The sequence below is a fragment of the Schistocerca gregaria genome, unplaced genomic scaffold, assembly GCF_023897955.1.
Source record: "Schistocerca gregaria isolate iqSchGreg1 unplaced genomic scaffold, iqSchGreg1.2 ptg000043l, whole genome shotgun sequence".
Taxonomy (NCBI): Eukaryota; Metazoa; Arthropoda; class Insecta; order Orthoptera; family Acrididae; genus Schistocerca; species Schistocerca gregaria.
The window spans coordinates 1973851-1982022 of NW_026061702.1; the positions used below are offsets into that span (position 1 = coordinate 1973851).

Here is an 8172-nt window from a genome sequence, read left to right on the forward strand (position 1 = left end):
CGGCTGAAATCGTCGTTGCAGTAACCGCTTTATGATCGCTGATTCCCTGTTCTGCATTAACTGATTCAAATAGTTCGGGTCTGTTTGTCACCAGAACGTCTAATATATTATCGCCACGAGTCGGTTCTCTGTTTAACTGCTCAAGGTAGTTTTCAGATAAAGCACTTAAAAATATTTCACTAGATTCTTTGTCCCTGCCACTCGTTATGAACGTTTGAGTCTCCCAGTCTATATCCAGCAAATTAAAATCTCCACCCTGAACTATAACATGGTGGGGAAATCCACTCGAAATATTTTCCAAATTATTCTTCTGGTGCTGAGCCACAACAGCTGCTGAGCCTGGGGGCCTATAGAGACATCCAATTACCATGTCTGAGCCTGCTTTAACCGTGACCTTCACCCAAATCATTTCACAATTAGAATCTCCGTCAATTTCCTTCGATACTATTGCACTTCTTATCGCTATAAACACGCCTCCCCCTTTACTGTCCAGCCTTTCTCTGCGATATACATTCTAATCGGAGTTTAGGATTTCATTACTGTTTACATGTGGTTTCAGCCAACTTTCTGTCCCTAGTACTATATGGGCGTTGTGACCGTTTATTAATGAGAGCAGTTCTGGGACCTTTCTATAGACGCTCCTGCAGTTTACTATTAGCACATTAATATTGTTATTCCCTGTCGCATTTTGCCTACTCCTGCCTTGCCGCGTCCCAGGAGGCGTCTTGTCGGGCCTAGGGAGGGAATTCTCTAACCTAATAAAAAGCCCATGTGCACTCCACACGTACTCCGCTACCCTCGTAGCCGCTTCCGGCGTGTAGTGCACGGCTGACCTATTCAGGGGGACCATACATTTCTCCACCCCATTGCGGAGGTCGAGAAATTTGCACCCCAGCTCTCCGAAGAATCGTCTGAGCCTCTGGTTTAAGCCTTCCACTCGGATCGAAACCAGAGGACCGCGATCGGTTCTGGGAACGATACTACAAATAGTTAGCTCTGATTCCACCCCGCGAGCGAGGCTTTCCGCCTTCACCAACTCCGCCAACCGCCTGTACGAACTGAGGATGACCTCTGAACCCAGACGGCAGGAGTCATTGGTGCCGACATCAGCAACAATTTGCAGTCGGATGCACCCAGTGCTCTCTATCGCCGCCGGTAGGGCCCCCTCCACATCTCGGATGAGACCCCCCGGCAAGCACACAGAGTGAACACTGGCCTTCTTCCCCGACCTTTCCGCTATTTCCCTAAGGGGCTCCATCACCAGCCTAACGTTGGAGCTCCCAATAACTAATAAACCCCTCCCCCCGTGTGCCTGCTCGGACCTTGCTGAAGGAGCAGCCACATGTCCATTCACAGGCAGAGCGGGCGATGCCACACGGCCAGCCTCCACATTGACCCTCCGCCTCGTGCGCCGCGAACGCCGCTGAACCCGCCACTCCCCTTGGGGAGAGGGTGGCCAGCCGCGCCCGGTACCCGCGAAGATGTCTCGACAGCAGGGACAGTGGGTGAAGCATCTAACACCTGGGGTGCACCATGCGACGCACTAGACTCCCCACTGCCGCTACACTCCGAGGCAGCAGCCTGAAGACGGCTGACCGCGGCCATCAACACGCTCAGCTGTTCGCGAAGAGTGGCCAGCGTCCGTACACAGCAGTCACACATCCTATCCATCCTAAGGAATCAATTTACCGAAGAGACTTAATCAACTTTTAAGTAGACTGCTAATTCACTAAAGGCGATTGATTACTGACTAAACTGTGATTGCTAACCACTTCTTGTGGAAAACAATGAAAATAGCACTACCTGTCTCTGGACTGTATTCAAAACAAACACTAGCACTACTGGCACTATGGCTGAATACAAGGACTCTCTCTGACTGTATTCAAAACAAACACGAAATCTATGTAACACTATTACTAGCACTCGACAATTAAAGCTTCCTAAAAGCAAAAACACACGGAAGAAGAAGTGACAAGTAAGAAAAATAGAGTTAATACTTAAATTAAGGTAGCTCGCTGCACAGCAGACGTGAAGCAGCCGGCGGTTAGGGCGACACATGAACTTACAACAAAAAAGTAATAACAGATAGAAATACATGTTCATGAACCTGAGAGAAAATCAGTCCATAAGTTTAAGCAAACGCTATCAGCAGTACAATGAGAATCAGCTTAATTTTTCAATTAACTCCTCGACAGAATAAAAGGAGTGACCCATGAGGAAACACTCCAGTTTCGATTTGAAAGCGCGTGGATTACTGCTAAGATTTTTGAATTCGAGTGGCAGCTTATTGAAAATGGATGCAGCAGTATACTGCACACATTTTTGCACAAGAGTTAAGGAAGTCCGATCCAAATGGAGGTTTGATTTCTCCCGAGTATTAACCGAGTGAAAGCTGCTTATTGTTGGAAATAAACTAATATTGGTAACAAGAAACGACAATAAGGAATATACATATTGAGAGGCCAATGTCAAAATACCCAGACTCCCTGAACAGAGGTCGACAAGAGGTTCGTGAACTCACACCACTTTTTGCCCGAACCTCTCGTTTCTGAGCCAATAATATCCTTCTAGAATGGGAAGAGTTACCCAAAAACATAATACCATACGACATAAGTGAATGGAAATAAGCAAAGTAGACTAATTTACTTGGCGAAGTATCACTCACTTTCGGTACCGTTCGAATAGTGAAAATGGCAGTATTAAGTCTTTGAACAAGATCCTGAACGTGGGCTTTCCACAACACCTTACTATTTATTTGAACACCTAGGAATTTGAACCGTTCAGTTTCACTAATCATATGCCCTATGCTGTGATATTAAAACGTCAGGTTTTGTTGAATTGTGTGTTAGAAACTGTAAAAACTGAATCTTACTGTGATTTAACGTTAGTTTATTTTCTACAAGCCATGGACTGAGGTCATGTACTGCACTACTTGAAACGGAGTCAATGTTGCACACAACATCCTTTACTACCAAGCTAGTGTCATCAGCAAACAAAAATATTTTAGAGTTAACCGTAATACTTGAGGGCATATCATTTATATAAATAAGGAACTATAGCGGCCCCAACACTGATCCCTGAGGAACCCCCTCCCCTTGACAGTACACCACTCAGATCCCCCATCACACTGTATTACGTTCCCCCATTCCTGTAGATCGTTCCCTAATGCTCTTCCTGAAACACTGTACAACTTCTGATTCTGTCAGTTCTTTCAGGTCCCATCTCCTTAAATTCCCACCTTTTTCCAGTTTCTTCAGTTTTAATCTACAGTTCATAATCAATATATTGTGATCAGAGTTCACATTTGCCCCTGGAAATGTCATACAATTTAAAATATGGTTCCTAAATCTCTGTCTTACCATTATATAATCTATATGAAATATTGCAGTATCTCCAGGTCTCTTCCACGTGTACAACCTTCTTTCATGATTTTTGAACCAAGTGTTAGTTATGATTAAGTTATGCTCTGGGCAAAAGCCTACCAGGCGGCTTCCTCTTTAATTTTTTACCCCCATTCCATATTCACCTACTACGTTTCCTTTTCTTCCATTTCCTACTGTCGAATTCCAGTCACCCATTAATATTAAATTTTCATCTCCCATCACTATCTGAATGATTTCTTTTATCTCATCACACATTCCATCAATTTCTTCATCATCTGAGGACTACTTTTACGACTTTGGTAGGCGTGGGATTCGTGGCTATCTTGGCCACAACCATGCGTTCACTATGCTGTTTGTAGTAGCTTACACGCATTCCTATTTTTATTAATTATTAGACCTACTCATGCATTAGCTTCATATTAGCCTTCCTAATACTTAAATCTATATCAGATGTTAACAATGACGCCGGTGGATGGACTATCACGAAATTACTGACCGTCGAGAATGTCACAAATATAACCGACAAGCTAATGGGCCCTTCACAGGAAAAGGTTTTTTGCCAGAAAACGGGGAAAACTGAAACCCAGCAAATGAGTAAAAAAGTGTATATTCACTAACAAAAAAAATAGTGTACGCACACAACTTACACAACAATAGTCTGGGATTACTCTATTACGTAATACAGTTTTTGTGATTGTATCTTGCAGCTTTAGTTATTTTTAATTAAAAGAGGCTTTAAAAGGACAGAAAGAACGTGTTGGACTACGCTAGAGATCGTTCTGTTAGCACAGTCTTTACTTTGTAATCACTTTCGTTGACTTCGGCAACTCTCAACAGAAATCTCCAACCTAACCGAGACAATGTGCTACGATACAGCCGAGATCATGACAAGAGAATGGGCTACAACACACTCGAAGTAAATGTATATAGGTAAGGATCCCCATGACCTGTATACGTCTGTTATAAAAAATCTCCAAGCCACTCTCCTCAAATAGACCGCAATCTTCTCTTGACCTTCAACTGTTACTATTTCAGAATTGAAAACCAGATTCAAAGAAAATTTGGCTACAAGGCACAAAACTAGAAAAATAAAAATAATAAAAGTGAGAACGTGAAACATGTTAGCAATAACCATAAACAGGAGATTTTACAGAAAATAAAATTGAGAAAGGAAATTATTAATATTATCGACCGTTTAGTAACTCTAGGCTACGAAAGGGATGAAAACGCATATCGAATAAGTGGTGGAAGAGTTAGTGTGTTTTAAGATTAAATCCAAACAAGAATTAGAGAAAAACATATCGACGCAAGGCCTCTATTACGAAAAATTGCTAAATCTCGAGACAAATTGTGTCCTTCTGTATTTGATGAAATGTTTTGGCCCCTAGTACGGATGAAACAGTATCTGCAATATCAACAGGAACTTCGGACATGTGTTTCATATTTCATCCAAGCCTGCAGTCTATAAATATTTAAACAAAATACTATAACAAAATACCACTACAGGGGAATTACTTACGGAGTAGTTCTTGGTAAAGAAACACAGGACACAATTACGTATGTGGGCTTAATACGAACTACAACTGTGTTTATAAATCGCTATAGTTGCCTTGGACTAACGACGAGCGAATATCAATATAACCTGTACGCTTTTCAAAGCTGTTATCCATGAAAAAGCTAAACCACGTATCGCGAACAAAATACTATTTAACACCGAAACAATGATATTAGCTGACAATGGGCACAGACTTTAGTCAATGGGCACTGTTGAAAATTTGTGCCAGACCAGGATTAGCACCCGAGTCCCCTGGTTACTAGGGAGAGGCAATGATCACTGTGTCCGAATTACACAGTGGTCAACAGAATATCACGAACTGCCCGAGCATGCCGTTCGTTAGATCCAAATTCTCAATTTCTCCATAGACTGCTAATGCACTGCTCCTTGAACATAATCCTCCTCCCCTTAATTATACAGTACATGGCCAAAAAAACAGACACCGAATATATGCAAACTTGGCCTTACGAACATTGCAGACGTCGTCTATGTAACACACGTCAAACTTCAAAGAATTTACCAATTCGTTGCATTGTTTACTATAGACCACAAATCAAGTAACGTAAAAAAAGCACTGCGTCTATTGAGATCATGATTCAGAGTTTAAAAAAAACTAATAAGTCGCCTACATATTACAGTTGCTGCCAAAAGAGGAGAACCATTATTTTCCCACAAAAGGAAATATAGTTAAAATGACGCTTCTATTTCGGTTAGTTTATGCGGTTACTAAAATTTGCCGTGAAAGTTACATAGTGGACTCTACCCTCCCCCCACCAGAAACGTAGTTATCGTGGCTGTTGTGAGACTTTTGTACACAGTTAGAGAAAGTGTGTTAAATGTGGCGCGGACGGAAACACTAGGCTACGCTACAGGGCAATCTGCTCGCACAACGTTTAGTCGGCATTCATAATCGTTGGCGTAAACAACTCTCAATCAAATTACCACCTTCCAACCTAACTTAGATCTCGGGCTACACTACCAATCGGCCTGTCATCACAACCAAATATTCATTGAGTGGGGGTGGGGGGATTTCCTGTATCTCTAGGAAAAACTGTCAGTTTTGTCAGACTCAACAGCAAGATTTACCAATGGTAAACACGTTTTAGACGGCTCGTAATTTTAGAATAGTCCTCTTCGTCTTACTTGGCATAAATTGTTCGCTGGCGTTCCAGCAGCTAGCTCCCTCAGTGTCTGCTTCTGCCATCGCACCACGCCAGTCTGCTGTTGTCCTAGCAGACCGAACGCACCGCACATCCGACACCTTCGGAACCACTCACTGGCCAGTTAGCAACTGAGCGGAACACTGTTTACATCGTGAAAGGAAAACTATGCAAAGATGTACACTTAAATGGCACGACTGAGTAGCACACACACAGTAATATCTGAGGAATGTCCTTCGACACGCGCAGAACGAAAGTCTTCTCGCGAACGTACAGCGTCTCTGAAAAAAAATCTAGTGACTATATTCCGGCGTTACGGCCAGGTTCTCATACAAATGAGCAAAAAAGGGTAAATTTGAAATTTTTTTTGAGACAATGAAAATACATTCGAACGATCTGTTTGGGAATTACGAGTGACAATACTATGAGCTTAATTTTAGATTTTCAATAAAAAATGGCGCCCGTAATTATGATTTGATCAAGGGCTTGCGAGACTGGAGTACGCAGAGTGCGTGCAGTGTGGCACCTCAGATGTTACCTGAATTCAAAAATGGGTAACATCAGTTGATACTACATTATTTCTCTGAACTTGAAAATGGATAACATCAGTCGATAATACATAAAATTAATGGGAGCGCATACCTAACCGCAATGAAACAACCTTAAATTTAACGATACAGTGCTAATTCGAACTTTGAGTTCGATTTTGAGGGGTTTGTTTCACTCCTTATGCCTACACAAAAATTAGTTAATATTAACAAATGTCATATTATAGCTATAAGTTCTTAAGAAAAGTGTTTACTTTTAGGGGTCAGAGGTAGAAGTTAAGAGATCGAACCACTTTTAATTTATGCTGCATGCCGTTCTGAGAAAATCGTTACTCGAAAAAAAAAAGTGTTCAAAGTTTAGGGAAAACATTTAGTTATATTATTACTTCGATTTGCATGAACTGAGTGTTACACATATATTCTTAATGTCGCTGAAAACGAATCTGAAGTCAGATTTTCAATATTCAAAACAGCTAATCCAATACGGAGGGCAAACGATTATGTTTTGACCAATTTTTACCAAAAATGTATTTTCGTTATTTACGTTTAGTCTGCAATTCAAGGAGTATTTATCAGCCCTTCCTCTACCTCTGATTGTTCCTAGACAGCAACTTCCTGTTCTTCTTGGCAGGAAAAGCCGATCTGTCTAAGCTGGATATGCAGCACTCGGCAGCCTGCACTTGATATTCGTCCGTATTTTCGGTGAGTATGTTTGCATGCATTCTGCAGTATGAATCCTTTTGAGCACGTGCAACACGGGACGAGTTATCATCTACATCTATATGGATACCCTGCAAAACACATTTAAGTGCCTGGCAAAGGGTTCATCGAATCACCTACACAACTGATAATTAATTGAAACCCTCAGCTGCCGACAGGTGTTGTTGATATACTTCGATGGGGACAGCTGAAAAGTGTGCCGCTACTGGGACTCGAACCCAGGATCTCCTGCTTACAAGGCAGACGCTCAATCCATCTGAGCTATCGAGGGCACAAATGAACAACACGACTGCAGGAATTTATCCCTCGCACGCTTCCCGTGAGACTCACACCCCGAACCGCCCACAATCCGATTACGTAATGTACTTAATAGGTATTTGTCCATCCACTCATTACTGGCTCACACTAAGGTGACGATTCCCGTAAGATTTCCGGTAGCCTGTGCGCATTCGCACAGACGAAGGTCAATGGCTGGGTGACGTTTAACCATAGATATGAAGATAGTAACTGTTCTAGAAAGAACAGGCGCCACTGACGACCGTGCAGCTCTTCTAGAATACATGATAGACCGGCCGATGTGGCCGAGCGGTTGTAGGCACTTCAGTCGGGAGCCACGCGACCGCTACGGTCGCAGGTTCAAATCCTGCCTCGAGCATGGATGTGTGTGATGTCCTTAATTTAGTTACGTTTAAGTCGTTCTAAGTTCTAGGAAACTGATGACCTCAGATGTTAAGTCCCAAAGTGCTCAGAGCCATTTGAACCATCAGTCCGTATGTTTGCACACTACTTACAGTAACTTATGCTAA

The 8172-nt window shown here is 42.3% G+C and overlaps 1 non-coding gene across 1 annotated transcript; it reads right to left on the reverse strand.

Annotated features, from left to right (window-relative positions):
* Window positions 1-7563: 7563 nt before the first annotated feature.
* On the reverse strand, window positions 7564-7638 carry Trnat-ugu (transfer RNA threonine (anticodon UGU)). The gene has a single exon. It is a non-coding gene; the product is annotated as a tRNA-Thr (tRNA).
* Between the last annotated feature and the right edge of the window lie 534 nt (window positions 7639-8172).